This window comes from Rhineura floridana, chromosome 2, assembly GCF_030035675.1.
Source record: "Rhineura floridana isolate rRhiFlo1 chromosome 2, rRhiFlo1.hap2, whole genome shotgun sequence".
NCBI classification, from domain to species: Eukaryota; Metazoa; Chordata; class Lepidosauria; order Squamata; family Rhineuridae; genus Rhineura; species Rhineura floridana.
The window spans coordinates 89,974,795-89,997,548 of record NC_084481.1 but is presented as its reverse complement, the minus strand read 5'-3'; the positions used below and the strand labels follow the sequence as shown (position 1 = coordinate 89,997,548).

The window sequence follows — 22,754 nt, the reverse complement described above, 5'->3', positions numbered from 1 at the left end:
ATGCCCCCCCAATTGTAATTTTAGCATCTGTTAAGAAAAAAAATGATGGGTGGCAAAAAACATCTGCAAATATCCCTTTCCACAAAAAGCTCCCTGCAGACAGGGAAGTGTTGCCTTCTTTTAATGCAAAGGATCATCAAACTGATATCCCCCTCACTCCCATAGTCTGAAGATGTACAGTCCTATCTCTCAGCACCAGTGGATTACAGTGTTGGACTAAGATCCAGGTTCAAATCCCCATGCAGCCATGAAGCCCACTGGGTGACCTTGGGCCAGACACAGTCTCTCAGCCTGACCTATCTCACAGGGATACCTATCTCACCTGCCCCTCCTGTAGGCATCTGCAGGCATGCATGTGTTTGGGCACCTGAGAGGGGGGAAGCCCTCAACTGCTGCAGCATCTTGGGGAGAGAGATTGGGTAGGCAGAAATGTAGGTGGAAGAAAGGGGGGATGCTGGCACACACACTTAGCCTCAGAGATGGGGGTGAGCAAGTCCTGAGCTTCCTCACTGCTCCTTGGCTCCATCTGGGCTGAAGTCGAGATCTGGGCCGCCTCACAAATAAGAAAAAAATTTAAAAGGAGATAGTGAATCAGAAGCCAAGAAAGGCAGGCAGGCAGGCTGCCTGCCAGGAAGGAAGAGGGAAAGTAGCCTTGCTTCTTTTTGCTTCATGAAAAGTCCTTTCCTCTCATTCTGAGTAAGAGTGTCATTAGCAATGGCGGTGCGAGGAGATGGGAGTCGATGATAGTAATCCTCTCTTCTTCCTGGTAGCTCCACCCTCAGCCTCCTTTGGCATCTGCCGCATGTTTTATAGGCAGATACTTGCCTTCAGCATGCCTGAAAGATGCTCTGGTGCTTCAGCAAAAGCCCTTCCCTCTTGTATGGAGCAAGGGGGAGGTGTCACCTGCAGCGGCAGTGGGGAGCAGACAATGTCCAGGGAATGGAGTCTTTTTTTAAAAAATGAATAAATAATTCATTTATTTACTTTCGCAGCCCATCTGGATTACTTTGTGCTCCTCCTGGGGATCACGGCCCCCTGGTTGGGAATCACTGCCATAGTGTATAAAAGCAATGGTGTTTTCAGCAAGGCCAACTGCACCACCAAATCCCTTGGCAATTTTGTTTTCTTGATCATGAATTGGGTTTGCAGAGAATTTGTTTCTGGTTTTACTAAGAAACCAAGCTGATTCTCAGATTTTTCCTAGATTAGACTGGGTAATTATTTCATATATTTAATATGTATTTGGTTTTGCTATCTATGTTACATAATGCTCACCATTAGGCAAAGAATTGAGAAGAAATCTCCTTCAACAGAATGCTTTTCTCTGTGTGTGCTCCATAGGAAAAGAAACTGTGTTTCACAAGCCTGCATTATGCAGAGTGAGGCAGATGCCTCAGGCAGAAGATGCTGGGGGCCAGTAGCTCCCCACTATTAAGAAGCTGGATGGCTCTCTATCAATGATGCAGGAGTAGTGATTTCCTACATTGATGGGGCATTCAACTAGATAATCTTGGAGGTCTCTTCCAACTCTACAATTCTCCTTTCTTTGAGACTCCTGCGCTAGCCTTCCTTGCACCCACTGACTTAGCCTTCTGCCCCAGGTGTAGTGGAAAATGCCGTTACTTCGCTAATATTGAACTAAGATTCATCTGTCAATCCAAATGGAGTCTATACTTGAAATGGGAAGGGGTTATCTTGTCCTTGGCCCCAGGCAGCAAAATATCTTGTATTGGTCTTGGTGTTTTTTTTTATTAAAGAGGGACATAAAGATGGAACTCTTCCACTGTATATAATTCCTCTGGTTCCATGATGATTTGTCATGAAAATCCTCAGAAAATAGAAGGGCTTTCTGCTGGAGTTTCTGAATGGTCCATAGAGTGACTTGGCCAAAATGTTAGCACTTGTAGGCTTCCTCTAGGAGTGTTATTCTAGAGGGCATCACTGCTAACTTTGGGAGAATTGCTGTCCATGCAGACCTTTCCAAGATGTCACTCAAAGTCTTCCATAGGGCTACCTCACTCCACAAGTCAGTCACCATAAGAACATGCATGGCTCTTCATGAGTGTGTAGTCACTTCCACAAATTTTGCTAAGAAAGACAAATATAGATCCAAGTTAATGAGATTTGGGTTAGGTTGGAGAAATCAAATAGCTAGCTATAACAGCCATGCCATGTTTAATAATGGCAGATTTCACCTCGAAGAGCAGTATAAATGCACACTATAGGACTAGAGACCTTCTATAGAACTAACAATAATCAATTAGCCACAGGCACCATTTTAATCAAATATTTACTTACTTATACATATGTTACTGTTGATATAGGCCACCTTGGATTTCAGTGTCAAACTGGGATACTAGACAAAATGAAAGAAGGTTTCTAGCTCTGATTTTAATTTCAGGGCATGGAAAACCACACTCAAAATATGGTGCTTTTATCTATCCAGTAATTACAGTAAGCCACCTAAGCTGTTATTCATTTATTCTGCAGGACACTGACGTCCTCCATCCAGATTGTGTTGTTATAACATTTTCTGTAGTACCCACACTATGCTATTTTGTGCTATATAGATATGAATATTTAGAAGAAGACCCCTTTCTATTGCAAGTTAGCTGATGTTGGTTCTGTAGCAGAGGGCGTTGATTGTTTATTGCTACTGATTTTGTATTTAAAGTGATTTTAACAATAGGCTGTTTTTATTTGGGCTGTTTTTCTCTTCTTTTCTATATTATACACTAGCAGAAAGGACCCTAGTGTTGCTCGAGAATTCTAACAAAACATAAATTACTGAGATTTCTAAATGGATAATGTGATTTGTTAGTTTTTAGGGCTGTGCATGGCACCCCCACCCAGCCTAGCCCTCGCTGACACTGGACCAGGATCCTAATTAGCTTCTAACCAGAGGCTAATATTTAATTGGGGCTTTAAAAAACTTATACGGTCAGGAGTGGAAAGGTGGAAGGAAATGCTGCATCTCCAACACACACACACACACACACACACACACAGAGAGAGAGAGAGAGAGAGAGAGAGAGAGAGAGAGAGAGAGAGAGAGCTGCACTGCAGAGAGAAGGAGGGTTCAGTCCTGCTGGGTGCTGCTTAACCAGTGCATTCCATGTGCAGACTACAATAGCAAAGCAGCCACCTGATGCCAGCAAGACTGCATGCATGGTGGGTGACTACTGCACTGCTGCTGCAGGTGCTTGGCTGCTGTGCCAGGTCTGTTTACCTTCCCTGCCACTGCCTCCACTGACAACAACGCCACCTCCTCCCACTCCATAGCTGCTGCTTAACCATCAGCCATTGCTGATGCAGCTGCCATTGCATTATGAGAAGCAGCAGCCTCAGCTAGATCCACCTTACTCACTGCCGCCCCCCAAACCAATACCTGGATAAGCTGTTGCCTTCACCATGTGGGCCACAACCAATGATGAGAGATTGACCAACCCCGAGCCCTGATCCAACACAGAGCAGTAGCTGGTTCTATTCTCCTCCTCTCCACCCTGCCTGTCCTGTGGTTAGGTCTCCTCTTCCCACTTTGGGACCTCTGCAGTCTCCGCCTCCCCCTTTCAGATCCTGCTGTGGTCTGCTTCCCTAGCACATTCCTTGTGGGTAACACACTGGAGAAGCAGACCCCTGTAGCCAGCAGGATTGCACTCTCTACTCACCAGCTGGCGAGTAGAGGGTTCAATCCTGCTCAGTTTAAGTGTGTGTGTGTGTTCCACTGCTGGGAACAGGCATGCACATCCAAAATGCTGTGCAGGGCTGTTTGAAAGCCCTGTTGCAAACAACCCTGTGCTGTTCTTTGCAGAGGCTGCCTGCCTCTCCTTCCTGCCTAACATCTTACTACACTCCCTGACAGCTCCAGATCAGTCCAGGAGGCCTGACCCAGGGCAATCTGGGGTTGTCTCGACCCAATTTGGTCAAAGTCTGTATTTGCCCCAGTTGGCCCAATTTGGTTTGGGATTCAGGCTTTGGCTAAATCCAGTATCAAAGTTGAAATGGTATCCAAATATAGATGAAAATCTGCATCACAGCAACAATCATGCCAAATCAGGTGACAATATCTTCAGAGATACTAAATCAGTAGTGTCCAGTCCAACATCTTGATTCAGAATGGTGTTTTGAAAGGTTCATCCCAACATCTTGATTCAAAATGGCATCTGGCAGTTTCCAAAGATAGACCAAACCATGCTTCTCCATCTAAGGAATTGTCACACCAAACTGGGTGATGATATCTTTAGAGGTGTCCAAATCAGCACAGTTTGGAACCACCACGCCAAATTGGGTGATGTCACGCCAAACTGGGCAACAATATCTTCAGAGGCCTCCAAATCAGTGCTATTTGAAATCATCACACCAAATTGGCCAACGTTATGCCAAATTGGGTGATGATCTCTTCAGAGTTGTACAAATCAGTGCAGTGTGGAACATTTTAGTCCACCATCTTGATTCAAAATGGTGTTCCATGTCCAAATGTAGGCCAAACCCCTCTCCTTGCTGTTGGGAATTGTTACGCCAAATTGTGTGACAATATCTCCAATCATCTGAATTGGTGTTGTATGGAATGGTTTGGTCTGCCATCATGATTCAAAATGATATTTGGAGCATCCAAATATAGACAGTAACCTCTTCCACCTTGGGAAGCGTCATACCAAATTGGATGATGATACCACATAGAGAATAGATAGACAGACAAACCACTTTCCAAGATATGTAGTAGATGCTTCTATTTTGGAGGAAGGGTGGGGTATAAAAAGCCATGTAATGAATAATAAATAACTTTGAAATTGCATAGTTGTAAGCAACCAGCCCCTATTGAGCAGCAAACACAAGACTATCCTTTCCTTCTTTTCATGGAGAATAAAGCTATCAATGGCTACTAGCCATGTCAGCGATGCTATATACCTAATGACAGAGGCAGGATGCTTCTGAATGCCAGTTGCTGGGAGCCATCAATGGGGAGAGTGCTGTTGCAGCCATGACCTGCTTGTGGGCTTTCCACTGGCATCTGGTTGACCACTGTGAGAACAGGATGTTAGACTACAAGGACTTTTGCCTGATCCAACAGGTCTCTCCTTTTGTTCTTCCTACCCATCCATTATGTGCTGATGGGATACTATGTTGCCGATGGTTGAACAAGGCTAATGTAAGTACAGCACAACGAATGAATAATTTACAAGACGTTTACAAGAACATTAGTGTAGTGTTCAGATTCAGATGACTGTTGGGTATGTTTAAGTTGTGTTCTCGGATCACAAGGGTTTACAGTGAAACTCAACAGGCCAGGCCAGTGCTCTGTGTGAACTGAATGTGCAACCTAAAACATGCCTCCAGAGTTCTCTGCATCACATATGGGGTTCTTGGCAAACAAGTCAGTGTGGAAAAGAGGCCCCTGAGCTATAGCCCTTCACCTCAGTTACTGTAAGTCAAGTGTGAGAGAAAAGGGCCTACAAGTGTTTGGGTGTAGAACATTCTGCTAAGGGGCTATTTGACCTGTTAATAAAATTCTGTTCCCTATCTTATCTTTTTAAGACAGAAACAGTAGCACGGATAGAGAATCCCCAAAACTGCTTCTCAGAATGCTTCAGCATGTTTTCTTTTCTGAATTATAATATCCCACTAGGCGGCAGAGAAAACCTGGAGAGCTTGTCACAACCTACAAATCCCCTCAGTTTTCTGAAACTCAATTTTCCCATCTTTGCTTTTGAAGCAGGAGACATCGCACATCACAGTACACCTTTTAAGACCAGCTTTTAAAGCCAGTGTGGTGTAGTGGTTAAGGTGTTGGACTATGACCTGGGAGACCAGGGTTCAAATCCCCACACAGCCATGAAGCTCACTGGGTGACCTTGGGCAAGTCACTGCCTCTCAGCCTCATGAAAACCCTAGTCATAGGGTCGCCATAAATCAGAAAATTATTTTTTTTAAAGCTAGTTTCCAAAATGTCATTTAAAGCTGGCTTCTGATATGTCATGGTAGGGATCCTTCTCAACTTAAAGCCATGTGCAGTTATTTACAAAACCTTAAAACCAAACATCTGGTAAACACCAGAGTTGTTAAGTTTACGACTGGTGATGACGTGTGTTGTTAAGGTTTCCGTACGTGAACAGAAAACCCCTAAAGGGTTCAAAACATCCCACTCCAACACTGTGAGAGGACTCCAAATATTCCTGCCCAGGTCTTTGTTAACAAGTGGTTACCTGGAGATCTTCCAGCTAGAGTCTCATTTGACATTGCTTTGCTTATAGCTGAAATCCTTCACCGGCCCTCCCACGCATTTATTCTTTCTCTCTTTTTTTTACCTCAGTTCATGTTTACTGTCTGTCAAACAAAGGTGCCAGGCAGGAAACAGAGAGAGAAAGAGAGAATAACCTGGCTTGGAAAAGAAAGCGGATGTTTCTTGCTTCTGTACTCTTGCATTTTTTGTGTCACCCTTGCTGAATGCTTCTCCAACAGCTGCTGTTTATTGGCTGTTTCCTTGCTCATGCCACAATATGGCTCCCAAATGGAATGAGGCTGTGAGCCAATGAAAAACAGACATGAGCTCATCGAAAGGGTAATTTCTTTAGCCTGGTTTTCCTCTTGGGGGCAAAAAATGTAACTCACATGTCAGAGGGGTGGGGGTGGGGAATGAGCTGCCCACTTTCACTCTCCAGCAGAGCTGCAACAAATATTGCTGTCAAATAAAAGGAGGCAGCTTGTCAGCACTGCACTGTATTAGCATCAAATCAGGAGTGTGTGCAAAGAATGAGATGGCTTTGGCAAAACAGGATGTTGATGTTGGTGAATTGAAAAAAGGACTAATGTTATTTAATAAATAGACATCATGACAAAAGCTTTTATTAATGTCTTGTAATGTCTTTATTATTGTCATTTAGGGATGTTAGGCTCCCTGTATTTTAATTCTCAAGGCCCTGACCCACTTGTGATATGCTAAATGGCTAGAACAGTACATGTTGATTGGTTCTGATTTTTTTTGTTTTTTGTTTAATATATGTTAGCCACTCTGGGAAGGGTGCAGAAGGGTGCCCCCTACATGCTGGAAACAAGCAAATCAAAACATGGCAGGCACTGAACAGGTTCCACTTTTCTCACTTTGCTGGGGGGGATGTTGCCTGCTGAACTCTTGCTCATGGAACAACTTTTCAAAAATGCTGGTGCCTTGGGCTGGGCCACAGGGGTGCAGAACCACAGGAAGCAGAATCAATAATGGCAGAACCTTTCAGTCAGATCAGAGGCGTAGCTAGGATGGAATCTGACTCGTAAGGGGACAAGTAGAACCTGGCAAAAGCTGGCAAGTGAAGCCTAGGAGCTTTCTGGACTAGTTCTTGCAGCTGTCAGAATGTAGTTTTATTAATCAATGTATTATTGGTTGGTTGGCAAGCAATCAGGGCCAGCCGAAAATATGTTGCTTGCTGTCTGAGGAGGACAAGGCGCCTCTCACCCATATTCCACATGTAGAAGCCAACCAGACTGGCAGATGAATCTACCCTTGACACTGGCAACAGGCACCATCCTCCACTGCACCCAAGGCTATATTAGAGGATACAGGCCAGGCTAGGTGGCACACACACAACCCAACAACAGCTCTGTGCTGTTTCCCATGTCCTAGCATCACCTATCTGAGGTGGCTGCCTTGTAATGGTAGTGCCGGCCTTTCAAGGAACCACTGTTTTGAAGTGTTTACTATACAATAAATGAATTTCCCTAGTTGGTAGCTGGTATTGTGAAAGCTTCTGTAGATAGTTACATGGGAAGCTGTGTCCTACCGGGTTGTAATATCTAGTCTGGTATTGTCTACTCTGACTAGTAGAAGCTTTCCAAGGTCTCAGGCAGTCTTCCTCATCACCTGCTACCTGATGTTTAAAACTAGAGATGCTAGGGATTGGACTTAGGACCTTCTGCATGCAGCCCTTTGCATCTTCCCTTAAAATAAAGATTTGAAATGTTCCCATCATTAATCTTAATGAAAGCTGATTTCCTGAATGTTACTTATCCTGAAGTCTGTCTTATCCAAAACTGCTGTGTGCATTCCATGTAATGTAGCTCTATGAAAAGAGAATTACACTTGAACCCAAAGTTGCTCTTTTCATTGTTCAATCTCAAACTGCAATGCAGCAGATTCCAAGAATTTAGAAATTATTTCTGTGCCAGAAGAACATTTCACAAGACATATATAAATGAGGGAGACACAAACAAATGTTCATTGCTGACATATAATAATAAAAAGTGGTCCTTGTACTTCTCCCCATCCCCAAAATTGGCTTTTAAAAAATGTCTTCTGTGTTTGTATACATATTTTCAGATTATTGAACTTCTTTCTGTATTTCATAATTTAACATTTTCCCTCTAATATCCTAGGATGAAAGATTTTTAAAACGAAGAAAAATGAAATCTTACAAAAATGCAGGAAAAGGGTGGTATCAAATTCACACAGAAAAATTCAGACATGCAGAAACTTTGGATAGAAAGGAGGTTTTGTGGTTTGCTAAAAATGTTTGTTTTTTCAACACACTAAAAAGGGCTTTGATTTTTTTTGTTGTTGTTGCAAAAATGTTTTCCATGTGAAATTGTTCACCTAGTTCTGATTAAAATAGCACAACATGTTCTGTAATCCCAGTCTCATGAACCTTCCTTTCTTAGAAAAATGTTCTTTTACTGATATAACATGATAATGCCACATTGCTTTGGAATTCTGGAAAAATTTGGGGACTAAAATGAGAATATCACACGGATACGTTATTGTTCAGAGGTATGAATTTGAATGTGATACACTTGTGACCATCTCCATCTGGGATTCTCTGATGGAAATGTATATGGTGGTATGTCTTATTGGTTGTACTAGGGAGACTCAAGGATTTTGTTCGGTCCACATTTTTAAACAAATTGATTTCGTTTATACTATCCAGACTAATAGGGAACTAGAACAGTTATCCTTTGACTTTCACACATCTCTAAATTTTCAATACAGTTCTTGGCTCAAACAATGTACCAAATGTTATTTTAACTTTTATACAAAAATTGGGAATATACTGGGAGGAAGGGATGGATATAAATCTAATAAATAAGAAGAAGGGAAAACGTTCATGCAATTAAAATATATGATTCACAGATTAATGTGGAATCAGGATGGAATGGACTTATGAATGAATGCATGCAAAACTAATATAGACTGATCCGTCTGTCCATAAGTGCTACTAGCAATCATCTTACATTGACAGTATCAAAATGCATATGATATGAACTAAAATAGTAATGGCCAATAGAATGGTCCCCAGTCTGAATTCTGTATGATCTCTGTACCTCTTCCTTACTTCTAGAGGTAACATAACATCTCATTTCTCACAAGGAGGGGTACATACAGCTTTGCTTTGTCCCCCTCCTTTGATGATGTCAGAGTAGCTTGGCCGGAGAGTCAACTCCAACCCCACCCAAGGCTGAAGAAGCTGGCCATTGCTCATGTAAAACATGAAGAGACCATTTCATATTCTGCAGGGTGGGGAGTCTTAGTAAGTTTTAAAATCTTACTCTTTGATATATTCAAGATTAAATGTTCAAACAGCAACAACCAGCCCAGCAACAACCAAACAGTGTATTTGATGAGAATTTTGCATGTTTTTAAAACTACCTCACAATAACAATAGAAGAAATGCTATTGATGATTAACTCAGGAAGACACTGCAGGACTGGTGGGCAGAACAATCCAACCCCCCCTTATGCTGACCTAGGGGTTGGAAGAAGCAGAGGTGTCCCCTCCACCCACCTCTCCCACCTAAGGTAACCTTTCTCTTCTACCCTCTGAACAAGATCCCTGCTGGTGAGAGCAAGTGGAAAGCCTTGAAATGCTATGTGCCAAGTTCAGGAATAGATCCTCCTGATTCCTGAGATGGTCTGACTGCTGTTGCATGATGGCATCAGACCCAATCTGGGTCTGATCCTCCTCCTCACCTTCTTCCATCATGGCTGTCATGAGTGGCAGGGCTGCAGATGCAGTGGTGGTCCTGCCACTCCACAAAGCCCTGCCGATAGGGAGCAATATTTAGGATTGCACCCTTAGAGCAAAGGGGCAAGTGACTGAGGTGCACTGAATCCTCCTTTGTTCATTCCCTGAAGTATCTCCCCCAATGGCACAGCCAGGTTTTGATATGAGTGCAGATGGAAGAAACGTGTGTCCTTGTGTGGTGGGGGGGAAGGTTCTGTGGAGATGTAAGCTATAGGTGGGGAAAGATTCAGTGCCCCTTTTTTGTGCACCCCTTTCACTGTTTGGGCCCCACCTTCTATCTATACATGAGTGTAGCAGACCCACATTTAAAGAGATGGGTCTGCTGCTGTTGTGTCTAGCTTGGTCCCTTTGACCTTAGAGAGCATCATTTAATATATTTCTGCCTGAAAGACTACAGGATAGATGAATGCCTTCCCTCCATAGTTTTCTCAACAGGTACTGTAGACCAAGGGAGTTGGTCAAGCAATATGGTGATTTGGCAGTGTCCATGGTGAGGGTTGCTCTTATACTCATTGCACCATGTAACTCCTTTAGCTTGCACTAGAACTCAAGCACAGGCTTAGTCCAACCTATCTGCAAGCATCAGCCACAATGGCAAATAGAAAGCTTTTGCTATGATCACACTAGAGTCCACCAAGCTCTGCCCCTTGGCCTGTTGAGGTGCCAGCATTTTTCAAAACAAAACTTGGTAACCCTGCTCTTTGATGATAAATCACCCATCACTCTCCCCCACCCCCAAATCATGAATACAGCATTTTTTTGAGATGCAAAGTTCAAAGTCATCATTGTGTTCACACTCAAAACAGCCATGTCACTAGTATTCCCATTGCACAGATAAAGCTGAGATAGAGTGGTTTTTCCAAGGCTGTCCAATCTGTGTCAGAGATGGGATTTGAAACCCAGGTCTCTTTCATATAAGCCCAATCAAGCTGCCTGTCTGTTGGACCACACCACTTCTCATTTTATGGCCTGCCTTCTGCTGGTGGATTCCTGAAAACTGTGGCACTGTATTAATTGTTGAAGAGGTCAGCTCTCAGGAAAGAAGGAAGTTGAGTGAAAAATGGAGCATTCTGCTTCAGAGCCACAGCCAAGAAAAATACACTTAATGAAGTTATAGACCGTGGCTAGCAAAAGACTCATTTTAGTACACAGGAAAGGGTAGCCTTACAGTACGGCCAAAATATCTCATCAATCTTCCCAGGCATTTGTAAGCTGTCATTGCAAAGCTCCCATGAGATCTATCTTCTGCACCATAGCCCACACTTGCATGTCATCTCTTTGGGAGAATTTTTAGTGTTGCCATTATATCCAAACTATTTTCCTTTCAAGAAGATTAATGGAGTCAGATTGGTAATTGATAACCAAGAAGGTGGACTGGAAGGAGGGCCTGTGCCCAGAGCTAATGAGAGCTTGAGGTGCCAGCCGGAGAAACAAAGAGGCTGGTTATTATGTTTTAGCAATTGTAAATTCATGTGTTACATTGAATCAAAGCCCATGAAGGCCTCAAATGTTGGTGCTGGCAACGAAAGACATATCCCCAATTTTTTTAAAAGCAGAATTACATCTCATAAGAAAGTTGGAAATCTACATGTCTCCATGCAAACTATGGATAAGGAAACCCTTGGAGACTGTGGTGGCGGTGTTCATTCAGTTTTTCAGAGTTTTTGTGTCTGCAATAAATGATTGGATTGGGGCACAGTAATCCTCATAGTGGTAATGGTGGCACAAATGGGGGGTGGAATGACGTTCTATTTAAACTGAACCATTCTAATGACATTTTAAATCCACCTGTTGGCATTCTACCTGAACTAAGCTCTGGTCCAGCTCCTTAGAAAGCAGAAATATCCCACTGCAAGATGCACTAGAATATGCCGTGCAGTTGAGGGCCACCACTGTGTAACGGTTCAGCCCTGTCCAAACCTGGAACCTTGGGTTTCCTTAGAGGAAGAGCAGCACCCTCAGCAGATCTCTGCACTGCCATGAACCTTAAGGATCTGTTAGATCCAGATATTCCCACTCCACCATAGGAGAGCTCCACACCAGTTACCAGGGTTCATGGGTAGCTCCTGTCAGCCCTAAGGTCAAAGAAGCCAGAACCACCAACAAAGTGTTCGGGTTAGCTGCACATGAGGCTGCTTTGAAGAAGGGTATTTAGCACCTCCCCAGATCAGAGCTTGGCTAAGAGCCAGGAAAAGGTGGAGCTGCAAGCTCCCATATAAGCTCTCAAACTTGAGCTGCTTCACTGCTGAAGCAACAGATCCCTTAGAGCTTCAGGCTCCAGGGCAAAGCCTTCCTGAACCAGGGAAAGGGTACACTGACAGGGAACTAGAAATCCCCTCCCTGCCCAGGCATGGGAAGCCCCTTTCCAACAAGCAGATATTTCTGTACCTACATGTTCAACTTTGCATAGGTATTTGCTGCCCAGGAATGCTAATGGAAACATCTCTACCTAGGAGTGGCTAGGAATGCCTTTTACCAGCTTCAGCTGATAAGACAGCTGTGGCCATTTCTGGACTGGGATAGCCTGACCACTGTTGTCCATGCACAGGTAACCTCCAGGCTGAATTACTGTAATGCGCTCTATGTGGGGCTGCCCTTGAGGTTGGTCCGGAAGCTATAGCTGGTGCAAAATGGGGTGGTGAGACTGCTGACTGGGGCAGGGTATTGCTAACATGTCTCCCCACTGCTGAAAGAATTGCACTGGCTACCTATTAGCTACCGGGCTAAGTTCAAGGTTTTAGTTTTGGTGTACAAAGCCCTATACAGTTTGGGACCAGGATACCTGAAAGACCGTCTTATCTCTTATATACCCAGTCGATCACCATGCTCTGCAGGTGAGGGCTTCTTGCAGATTCTATCTTATCAGGAGGTCAATTCTGCACAACATAGGAAATGGACCTTTAGTGTGGCAGCACCTACCCTTTGGAATTCCCTCCCCTTAAATATTAGACAGGCACCATCTCTGTTATCTTTTCGGTGCCTACTGAAGACTGTGTTGGAATTGCTTTTTAATATGTTTTTAAACCTTTTCTCTTTTTTAAAAAATACGTTTTTAAAGCTTCCTTTAAAATGTTTTTTAAAATGTTTTGTTTTAATATATTTTAAAGTCTTTTATGATGTTTTAAAGAGTTTTTAGTGCTTTTGTTTGCCACCCTGGGCTCCTACTGGGAGGAAGGGTGGGATATAAATCAAATAATAAATAAATAAATAAAATAGTCTCCATGAAAAATACAGATACATTTCTCATATCCCTATTTAATATATGGGTATTCTGAGGTGGAGGCACATGTAATACCCTTTCATCAATGGGCTTTCCAGACAAGAAAGAGGCAGTACTCATTCTTAATCAATGTCCAATCAATTTCTCAGGTTTGACAATTTCCTCCAATAGTCAAAGGACATATTTCAATGACCCTACTACTAATAATCATAATCATAATCATATGCTATTGTTATTTAGATTTCTTACCTGCCCTTCACCATGGGGTCCCAAGGCAGGTTACAACAATTAAAAAATACAATATTAAAAACATTTAAAACCAATTACAGTCAAGATAATAGGGTGGGTACACACACACATATGGGGCTGTCACCCTGCTTGCTTCACTCACCAACCCCGCCTACCATTACCAAAGCTCCTTTGCCTACTGTCACCAAAGCTCTCCTGCTAAAGCTGCCCCCTATCTCCGATGAGTCGCCAAAGATGCCCCCTTCCCCCATGTCACCAATGCTCATAGGACAAATGAGGGAAGAGATTTGCATAAAATATGCATATGCTAATTTATATGCAAATGTCAGCACCGGGCACCAGTCCTTGAGGTGAACATTCTATAGACCCGGTGGGGGTGGTGCTACTAAAAATGTCTGTATCCTCATTTCCACCTCTGGAAAACTGCTGTGGAGGGCACACAGATGGGGCACATATCTCACCATAGTGGGCACACGGTGACTAGGTAGCTAGTGTGACTGCTGTCCAAGTGCTAACTGGATGGGAACTTCCAGGCATTTTAAGGTTCTGGTTCTTAAACTGAACTTTGATTGGAAAGACCTTCAGAGAGGACTGTCCTCTGTAAAGTAGGACACAAACTATCCTAAAACCTGAGTTCAGGAGATAATGAAAAGATTAGCAATCGTGGGCAAAGTTTCTATGAAAGATACCTTGTCCACCATTACCACCCTTTCTCTGCAATACACAGCTGTAGAGGCTTTGACAGTGAAAACTTAGTTCATGCAAGCAATGGCGAAAACCAGCAGCTCTCAGCCCAGAATCTACAATACAAGAGAGATTCCATGGCAGAAACCTAAGGGTTCTTCAGCAGACAGACCTATGTGAAGGAATTCCCTGAGTGAAGGAAGTTTGAAAAATGCTACCCTATAACAAAGAGCTGTCTGAATGGATCTTTCCCAAACCAGCTGGATGACAAGCTCACCCAATGCTTCTGTACACAACAGGAGGAAAGAGCTATGTTGGTTTTCTCCTATTGCTCTAAATGGCCTGATTGAGCTTTGGGAGCTGATCCAAAATCCGTTAAAAGACAAGCACAAGGCAAAGCTTGAGATCTGGTTCCCAAACAAGCCAATTTATCTTTCAAGGTATTTTCCTCCTCCCCCTCCTCCTCCTTTTGCAATGCCTAAATTTGGCCTTCCAATAACATTTGTATAATATACAGTTACACAGAGAACATTGCCAAAGCCAGCTCCATTCTAGACCCTCCACCTGGATATCCTGGATGAATGGGGTGCTTTTTCTTGTCACTCTCAGCCCCATGTGTTTCTCAACACCTCTCAATATGTATTTTTATTTTATTTTATTTTATTTAAAGAAGGGAGCCAAGCAGGATTATGCTTCTGGTTTCATAGCCCGTTCGCTTTTCTTTGCTAGCAGGGCAGTGCTTGGGGAACTGGTTGGTTAGTGAGTAATGCACTGTTTGAGGAATACAAGAGCTCCCGCTGAACCTATAAAGCAATGCCTGAAAATGTGGATGCGCCTTTGAGTTAGAAATGAGGCAAGAAGGTAAAGTGTCCAGTGAGTTTCCACATCAACAAATTCAGATCGAAGAAGGGAGGTAGGGCAAAACAAAGCCCAAACCTGCAATGTTTAAAAAGTGGACATAGACAAGCACAAGGACAAGGAGTTAAGAATCAAGCCTGTTCCTTGCAAAGACCACCCTAAATGGGGCTTCATTCCTGCTCCCAGGTCCAGCATGAACTAGTTGCCCTTCCCTTCAAGGCTTTGCTCCCTTCTCTCTCTGCTCTCATATCCCAACACATTCCTGCCCATGATCTTCGTACCTCCAGCTTCATCACGCTCCACCATCCAAAGGCCTCTAGCTCCCTCAACAGAGTCTGCCCTTTCTCCTCTCTGTGCTTTGAGTTCCCTCCCAGAACGTCTGTGTGATGTCACTTCCCATAATTCCCCAAATCCCTACTTCAAATACATCTTTTCTGGTGGACTATTTCAGTCAGTGTCAATTTCATATGTGTTCATTCATAAATCCATCATGCACTGTTTCTGCATTAATCTGCCATTAAAAACAAATCAACATTACAATTAATATTTTATGTCAGTGTATGCATTTCTAAATGTATTTTATTATAGAATACACATTTAGGCACATTTTTATTTTTTGAGTGAAAAGCTATCTTGCAAAATTCAGAGGACTGTGAAATCCTAAGGATAATTTTGTTCCATTCTGCAGATGGGAGATGCTGATCAGGTCAGTTTGCATCAGTTCAGATTATGATTATATGGCCAGAGACCCAGTAAGTTTGAATCAGCAGCCACAAAACTAAAATTCCTCAAGTATCACTACCTTCGTTTCATACCCTACTTCAGGGATGGGGAAGCTCAGCCTCTGGGGCCAGAAGTGGCCCTTCAGGACTCTCTAACTGGCCCTCAGGCCTCTCCTTTGGCCACGTCCGCTCCCCAGTCCATTCCTCTCACCTGCCCTGCTTTCTACTCTCAAATGTTTTTGCCTGGCTGGAAAGTGACCTTGAACTCTCACAATGCCTCTTGCTTTCCTGGATGGAAGACAGAGAGGGGTGTGTGTAGAAGCTAGCCTGCTGTACAAAGGTAAAATTCACATTCGTTGCTCTGTGCAATTTTGCCTCTGGTTGCCCAGAAGGGTATGTGGCCCTTGAGTTGCAAAAGGTTCCCCACCCCTGCCCTATTTCAACTAAGTCTTAAACCTAAGAATGTGTAGCTGAAACAATTGCATACTCTTTCCCTGTTTTTACCTCTGCCTTTGCTTCTTGCTCCTTTTTCTGTTTTTACCCCGTGTTATTAGGGGTGCCGTCCAATAGAGGGCTGCCCTTTTTAAAGGAGGACACATGATCACCTTATTGAGTGATCCTTCATATACTCAAACACAGAAACATAGATGACAGGGGAGTGCTACAATTATTAGTCACATTTGAGTTCCACCTTCCTTCCAGAAGCTCAGGGCAGTGTAAAAGCTTTCTACTTCTATTCCATTGCTTGTATCCTCACAACAATCCTGTGATATGGTCTATTAGGCTGAGGAACAGTGGTGGGCTCAAGATCACCCTGTGAACTTAATGGTTGAGTGGGAATTTGAACCTGGATCACCCCAATTCTTGTTCAGCACTAACCACTGTACCATACAGGCTTTCAGGATTGTAACCTGGCCTTCAACAGCTAGTTTTCTATGTGTGTGAGTTCCCCTGCCCCCAATGGGGGAGCATACCTCATGAGAAACCCTACCTGCACTCTGAAATGGTACAGCCTCCAGACACACAGTTTATCACCTCAGAGAGAAGTAAACCTTCATTGGTCAATAAGATACTAATCTAATGCTCTAGAGATTAGCATATACATTATTCAAGAAATTCCAATGAAATAATAAGCAGATCATCCCATAACATGACCAGCAGCTACACATGACCATTGTATACTTTTATAGGGAGTATACATAGCCTAGAAACCCTAAAAGTATGGTATTAAAAAGTCACTTCATCTGAGCTTTTGGTGATTGCAGAAATATCTGAACAAAATTACATTTCTGACACCAGATTCCCTCTCATCAGTGAATACTTTCTGTTCGTGTGTAACTGACTTCAAAGTACTAGGTGAGGGTGTGCTACATGGGCCAAATTCTCTGTCCAGATTAATCTACTGGGGAAGTATCTAAATTGAGGAGAATCTGCACCTGCAAACTCTTGATAGCCTATTGATCTATGTGCTTTAAACATATCACATGAGATCAGTCCTGTCCTATGGTTGTGAGGCTGTACTCTTCTAAGAATGCAGAAGAGTCTGCTGGATCAGGCCAATGGCCCATCTAGTTCACCATCTTGTTGGCCAGGTAGCAAATGGACAGCCAGTGCAATTCTTTCAGCAGCAGGGTAACATGCTGGCGATACCCTGCCCCAGTGAGCAGTCTCACCGCCGCATTTTGCACCAGCTGCAACTTCCGGACCAACCTCAAGGGCAGCCCCACATAGAGCACATTACAGTAATCCAGCCTGGAGGTTACCATTGCGTGGACAACAGGCTATCCCGGTCCAGAAACAGCTGCAGCTGTCTTACCAGCCGAAGCTGGTAAAAGGCACTCCTAGCCACGGAGGTCACCTGGGCCTCTAGCGACAAAGATGGATCCAGGAGCACGCCCAGACTATGGACCTGCTCTTTCAGAGGGAGTACAACCCCATCCAAATCAGGCAACTGACCAATTATCTGAACTCGGGAACCACCAACCCACAGCGCTAGGATTCAGACTCAGTTTATTGGCCCTCATCCAGCCCACCACTGAGTTCAGGCAGTGGTCCAGGGCTTGCACAGCCTCTCCCGATTCAGATGTGACAGAGAGACAGAGCTGGGTATTGTCAGCATACTGCTGACACCTTGCCCCTAATCTACTGATGACTGCTCCCAAGGGTTTCATTTAGATGTTAAACAGCATGGGGGACAAGATGGTACCCTGCGGCACAACTGCCAGGGGGCCTAAAGACAGTCACCCAATGCTATTCTCTGAGAATAAAACAGTGCCTCCAATACCCATCTCACCAAGTCGGCCCAGAAGGATACCATGGTCAATGGTATCAAAAGCCACTGAGAGATCAAGTAAGAATAACAGGGTCACACTCCCCCTGTCCTTCTCCTGATAAAGGTCATCCATCAGGGCAACCAAGGCCAATTCAGTCCCATAACCAGGCCTGAACCATGTAGTAACATGTTGAGAAAGGTGCATGGGTTGAGTGATTGACAGGGTTACTGCTTGCCTTAGTGTACTGCTGACTTTCTCATGAATGCCAGCAATGTTAACATGGGAAAGAGCCACATCATTAGCTTGGTCAATGTGGCGTTCTCCCATAGATGTGTCAGGAACCCCAGGCCTTTTTATTGTATTCCATGTTGGAAACAGTAATTTAAAATGGAAGTGCTGGTTTCAAGTTCTCATAAACTTCATAGCCTACGTTTGGGACCTAAGTAAGTTAACTCCATGGTTTTGTGATACCAGAGCCTCAGAATTTTCTTCAGGATTGAAGGTAAAATGAGTATGCACCCTCTGTGATTGGCAGGGCATATGAAACCTCTGGGTTGGATTGGTCAGGCCAGTCCTAGTAGATACACTAGAAATCTGGCCTTCCGCCCTTGTCTGGTCAAGGGAGCAGTATATTCTGTCTGCTGCATTTCCAAATCCAGTACCAAGCTTCCAGCCATATCCCCCAATTCAAGCCTATAACTCCAGTTACTGACCTTGGATTGAAGAATGTACTCTCCCAGTGTTGATTTGGTTATGTCCCTCCATTGCCGTTATATCAGATGGTCATATGATCCAGCTGCGCAGAACAGGTTTCCATGCTGCTCTGATGATATGTGGACTTTCCAACTGGCTGGCTTTGGAATCCATTTTACATGGCTACAAAATGGCACCAGATCTACTTTCTGAGCCATGGAGCACACTGTACACAGATTAATACATTTAGGAAGCTGGGAACAGCACAACTCTCTTCTGCTGTCTTCTTTTTGAATAGGGATGACTGTTCTAAACAGAAGCCACGCAGCTCTTTCACAGGCCTGCCTCCATAATCACTGTTACCTTAGTCCACTTTTTCAGTCCCCACACAAGGGGGGAAAGTTGCGCTGTGAAAGTAAACAGAACAGAATCTATCTGTCAATCAAGGGGAGTGGCACAGTTAGGATTGATTTAAGTTGTTGTTTTCGGTTAGTTAGCCCAATCCAGGCTCAACAGCCTCATACAGCGTTTCTTACCACTGGTGAATGCGTTTAGGCTATTTTAAGCTACAGCATGAGAGACACTGCAACAAAACATCTGCAGTTAACAGCTCAGCTAAGGGGGAACCTGCAGACAGGGAAGAGGGATCCAAATAAAGTCCAAGTATCAAAATCCAGATTCCAGGCTTTGTTATTTTGTCTTAGCCCAGCTGAAGAAGCATTTGTCAAAAAGAAAGAAAAAAAGATGTGCCAAATAGTCCTGCCCATTCTACAGCTTTGGCAGGTAGGCAGCCTCTCTGAAGGTCATTTCCTACTACTCGAAGATGGTCTACCATTTATAAGACTGCTTTTGATCTGGTCAGTAATATCTCATTTGCATACATTTGGCATGGAAGATGTTTAGCTCCTCCCCTGATCTTGAAGTCCTCATTCTCTGGTCCCAAAATATGACCCATGATGAAAGTAAAGCCAGCTAGGATAGGTATTGCTTTATACTTCGCTTCACCAAGCAATAGCATATCCAGGGCTACCTTTGTGACCAAGCTAGATCATGTTTTTCATGCAGTGTGGCATTGTGTAGCTGTTTCTTCAGTGGAGTAGTTGGCAAGGGAAGGTGAGCTGGATGGAGATCTTGGAATGACGAGGCGGGGGCTTTAATCCTTTGTTCACTCTGTGGTCCTTCCTGCCCCTGCACTTTCTATTCACAATGGGAGGAAAGTTCCCATTGCTTTATAATTTTATATTTAATAATTCTGTCCACCAATTTAACCAGAATGGTTTTTAGACTTAAAATTGTTAGTCCTGTAATTTTCTGTATTCCTCTTGAATCCCTTTTTAAAAGAAAAAAGGGGGGTATTCGCCACATTTCCCTACTCTGGCACAGAGGTCAATCTTAGGAACTAGTTGCATATTTTATTTATTTATTTATTGTTAGAAGATCAGCAATTTCATATTTGAGTTCTTTAAGAACTCACAGTTTGATGCCATCTGGACTCAGGTCACACCCATACCATACATTTAAAGTCCTCTTACACAACTTTAACAGTAATGGCTTCCCCCAAAGAATCCTGGGAAATGTAGTTTGCTAAGGGTGTTGAGAGTTGTTAGGAGACCCCTCGCAGAGCTACAATTCCCTGCCACCTTCACAAACTACACTTCCCAGGATTCTTTGGGGGAAGCCATTCCTGTTAAAGAGGTATAAGAGTGCTTTAAATGTATGGCGTGGATACGACCCAGTGATTTGTTAATAAGGTCTATAACTTTATTTCTTGTTGCCAGTATTTGCTACAGTTCTTCAGAATCTTTTCTTGAAAATGTCAGTTCAGGCTTTCGGTGCAGTGGAGGCTGGAGCCCAACGGAACTGATAGGGCAGAAGTCAGGAAGCCAAAATAGTTGGTGGAGCCAGAGCCAAAGATTTTCTTTTCTCCCTATCCTCCTCCCTGCAGATTTCTACAAGGTGCAACACTGAGACTAAGGAGGCAGAAGCTGACAGCCAATGCCATCCCTAGACTGGTTGTAAGCAAGCAGATAGGTGGAGGTGGGTACTGGCTGAGGGCCGACTGAGCTTGGTGGGGCACTGCCCTGTGTGATGTAGTGGACCAGCCTCCACTGCAGCTGTGCTGGGCAAACAGTAAAGTGACAAAGGTACAAATTCAGCTCACAATCATGGAACATGATATCCCACCAGAAAATCCATGTTCAATATCTATTAAAGAGTACAATTCATAGGTACAAACTTCCAACATCAAGAGTGCCATGGAAGAACAAGCATTCTGATGAAATAACTGCCAATGAAATCTTTCTTTCATTGCTAGGGCACTGTGTTTGTGCATGAACATGCATGCAGACATGTAGGCTCTTTTAGATTGATCAGACTGCATGCTTCTGAGCCAGATAAACCATAGTCCTTGCCCTTTTAGACCCTTGCATGGTTTGAGTGCCTTGAGATATGGCTCTTAGGATCTTGTGAATTCAAATAACCCCATCTCCTCTGCCTGGAAAAGTTCCATGTGAAAATTTCAACTCTTATTTTTGATCTCTCTCAAACAGCTCTGGTTACCTTTAAAGTTTGTTATGAACTCCCAGCACCAGGCTTTCCCCAGGCTCTCTTTTCCTTCTTCAGCAGCAGCTGTTCTGTGAGTGCTTATCTGAACCTCTGCCCTCTTCAAAGCCTTCCCATTGCTGGGGATAAGGTTGGCTTGCAATTACATGTGGAGAAAGCACAGGTGGAAGACCAGAGCTTTTCTTAGTGGACCTAGAGCTATGTTAAAAGGTCTCGCATATTCTCTTCAGTCAAATTCTTGTGCAGTATTAGATTTGGAAAGACAATCCAAGCTTGGCAATCAACAAAGGCGCAGAGAGGAAAAAGCATTCATGCTGATGGTTCCCAAGTCTGCCAAAGATCCAGTACATTGTAAACTGTAGCTCCAAAGTTTCTCACAATAACTAAATCTATAATGTAGAGTAATTTTGCTCTCCTCAAATTCCTGTCTTCAGCAGCTTCCGTCTTTAAGAGTATAATCTTGCCCACTATGCTTTGCATTCTGGGATAAACTCAAATTCCTGAGATTATTTCAACAAGCAGTAACTGTCTCCCACCTAAATCCTTTGCTCCTCAGAACTGACATCCTCTCTAAAAGTAGTCCTTTTTCTGTCTCATAGCAGTCACTCAAACTCAAACTTGCTCTTTACCTTGGGCTGGCAAACTAGCCCTAGCATAACACAGGCAAGGCAGTTTGTGTCTCTCTTAAAATGAGGAACATATGGTATGTGCACAATCTGATATTGTGGCATTGTCAGTTGTTTTTTTTTTCCAGTTGTTCACCAGGATCTGCTGAATGCAGGAACAGCGGTAGGCCTGACAGATCCCTCACCAAAGTGCTCACTATTTGACCCTCCCCTATGATAGTGTATTCCAGCAGACTTACATTGCAGTGGTGAGAAGACACACTGTAGTCAGCACTAGAAGGCTTGGAAATTTCCCACAAAAGTGATGTTGCATTAAGTCACCCAGCTGAGTGGGTAGCCAAGGACATATGTGTCAGTGCAACAGTGTGTTCTTCTGGGATGCTGCGGCCCAACAGCTGCCCTAGAGTGCTGTGTGTGTGGTTGGGGGTGGGGAGACCACTCAATATGACCAATTTGGGACACACACTGCTCCCATGACAGGATCCACAGTGTTACAGCTTGATCAAGACATTATGACTATGTCCCAAATATTACTATAAAAGATGCACAGAAATGTGCTGTTTCGAAAAAATCATAATCCTCAAATCACAATATATATTTTGGGTTATGCAGCCCTTGATTCAAGAGAATATTTGATATCAAGTGTAAACTGTGCGCAGAAAAATATCCAAAATAGGTGAAACTGACTGAGAGCTACAGGGCTACTGATCACCTGAGATACTAAGAGAATACCATATCATTTTTATCTTATGTCCATACACTAGAGCAGCCTTTCCCAATCTTTGGGTCCCCAGATATTGCTGGACTACAGTTTCCATAATCCCTAACCATTGCCCATGGGGCTGATGGGAGTTGTGGTCC

The 22,754-nt window shown here is 43.6% G+C and overlaps 1 long non-coding RNA gene across 1 annotated transcript; it reads right to left on the bottom strand.

Moving 5' to 3' along the window:
• Window positions 1-1,495: 1,495 nt before the first annotated feature.
• LOC133378199 (uncharacterized) lies at window positions 1,496-21,355 on the bottom strand. The gene is made up of 3 exons (XR_009760916.1): window positions 21,265-21,355; window positions 18,726-19,112; window positions 1,496-2,088 (listed from the first exon to the last, which is right to left on the bottom strand). It is a non-coding gene; the product is annotated as an uncharacterized LOC133378199 (long non-coding RNA).
• Between the last annotated feature and the right edge of the window lie 1,399 nt (window positions 21,356-22,754).